General features: G+C 35.5%; 1 protein-coding gene across 5 annotated transcripts in view; it reads right to left on the reverse strand.

Moving 5' to 3' along the window:
- LOC135203061 (tubulin alpha chain-like) overlaps window positions 1-2,500 on the reverse strand; it is a 75,762-nt gene that overhangs the window by 44,131 nt on the left and 29,131 nt on the right. The gene's annotated exons all lie outside the window — the stretch shown is intronic.

Below are 2,500 nucleotides of genomic sequence, written 5' to 3' on the forward strand. Positions count from 1 at the left end.
TAGTATGTAAGTATAAGATGTATATATACATATATATTTATATGTATAAATATATAAGATGTAGAACACCCATGTTTCCAAAGTGAGTTTCCATAATAAACAAAACCTACCAAAGAGTAAAAATAAAAGATATTACGAAAAACAAAAAAATTGAAAGTGGAAAAATTCCAGTCAGAATGACAGAACGAATAAAGAAAAATGAGAAATGAGGAGGAGAATGCAGTGGTTATTACAGGCCACTCCAGAGAGCAACAATGACCCAAGGTTGTCGGATGCCATAAATCACTAGCCTCGGAGGAAGGATCGTAAACCCAGAAAATGCTGACGCACACGGAAGGAAAAATAAAAATGGCCAACGAAGTTCCAGGCATACCTTGGCACACCAAGAACCTACACCTCCCCCCTTCCCCAGCTAACAAACTCCTACGAACTCATTTATTGAATTTCAGGCTCACGACCGCATGTGTTACGCTCACTCAAAAATGTATCGCATTATGTTTTCCAGAAGATTTCGTTCACCTATCAGTAATTAAGTCTTTTGATGCATACAGTGAAATGTGCTTTTCTAAATCGCCTTTGGTTATTGATCATGTGGCTAACGATATCAAAAAGAAGAATGACAATTGAAAATATATTACAAAAAATATCGAAACATTTTGAAAAATTCCGCGGCAAATGACTGCGGTAAAAGAGTCAAATGAGGAACTGTATTTCGAATCCAAATAAAAGCGTATTAACTGAATAGATAATAATGACAAATCATCAACGAAATTGTATAAATAATGAAAGAAATAATTCTACTATAATCGTCGTCAAAATCACTAAAAGAAGGGAATATGCAAGGGAAGGATAAGAAGGTGGAGAGTAAGAATGAAGAATCCGGTGAGTGGACGAGTTGACTCAGTTGGGGAAGTGTCCACTTTGGGTGAAATTGCGAGAGGATTGGCAGTGGCCAATTAGTGCCAAAGAGCTAAGATGGCACTGAGTCGTGTAGAGCCAGAGGAATTGTAAATGAAATAGAGAGCTGGAGTAAATCTATGTCTAAATTAAAGCGGTTTTCCATTGAATACAAAGATCTAAGTAAAGCTTAATGTTTTAATAGTACTACATCACAACATAACGAAGCCTGTCGGGTTTTCTAACACTAACACTAAAGGTGTGGTTTATAGGAGAGACAGAAATAAAGTAAATCTAAGTCTAAATTTTAAAATAATTGTCCGTTAATACATAGACTTATGCCAAGCTTTAGACTTGATAGTACTAGTACATCACAGCATAACGAAGCCTGTCGGGTTTTCTAACACTTACACTAAAGGTGTGGTTTATAGAAGAGACAGAAATGAAGTAAATTGCCCGATGAATACATTGAGCTATGTAAAGCTTTAGACTTGATAGTACTACTAGTACAACATAGCATGACGAAGCCTGCCTGATATTCTTAACACTTACACTAAAGGTGTGGTTTATAGTATGATAGAAATGAAGTAAATCCAATTCTAAATGTAAAATCATAATTGTCCGCGGCATACATAGACCTATATAATGTCTTATATCTTGGTAGTACTAAATCATAGCCTAACGAAGTATGCCAGTAAAAATATACATACACTTGCAAAACCAGAAACATCTCACACCAAAAAAAAACATTATGATTATTATCAATACTATTATTAATATTATTATTATTCACAAGATGAACACATGGACCATCGACATGACAAGCTTCCAAAGAATATTAGGGCGTTTGTTAAGAGGAAGTAAGAGGAGATAGAGGGAAATACAAGAGAAGAAACATAGAGAGACTCTGACCTCCTTAGGCTAATCTATTATGTCTGCCCTCATAAGGGCAGAAGCATCAATTAACCTAAAAATAGCGTAAACATAAACATATCTAGTATTGATTGTGTTGCCACGTTGCATTCGAAGGTGAAAAGGAAAAAGGTAGAAGATTAGTGGAGGAATGGTATATAGAGAGAGATATATAAGGGAAGTAAGAAATTGTCGTGAAAAGGAGAAACAGAGATAGAGAGAGAGAGAAGGCAAACATCAGCTAATGACCAAGGGAGATAGGCTTACATTATCACAGAAATTTAAAAATTAACAAACCAATTGTCACATCTAATTTACAATTTAATTTAACCGATTATTCTTAGACTGCAAACTGTCAAATATCTAACTTACAACCATACCTAACTGACCAGTCATTAAGCGTGAACTGGTAAGAAAAGTGACTACATCCAGCCCTGAACCTCAACCGGTTGACTGATCTTATGAATAAACTGGCTTAAATATTATCACTTCTAACTCACATCCACAATTAACCAATTGATCTTCAAGCATAAACTGATAAAAATTATAAGTAACTCCTTCTGTAGACCTCCCTGGCCATATGACAGCACGGGCTCTTGCTGGAAGGAAATTGGCAGTTAAAAGCAAAAAGGACAACTATAACTAATACAATTGAGATGACAGATAACTGACCTTATAAAAGCACGGGCTC

This window comes from Macrobrachium nipponense, chromosome 33 (genome assembly GCF_015104395.2).
Source record: "Macrobrachium nipponense isolate FS-2020 chromosome 33, ASM1510439v2, whole genome shotgun sequence".
Lineage (NCBI taxonomy): Eukaryota > Metazoa > Arthropoda > Malacostraca > Decapoda > Palaemonidae > Macrobrachium > Macrobrachium nipponense.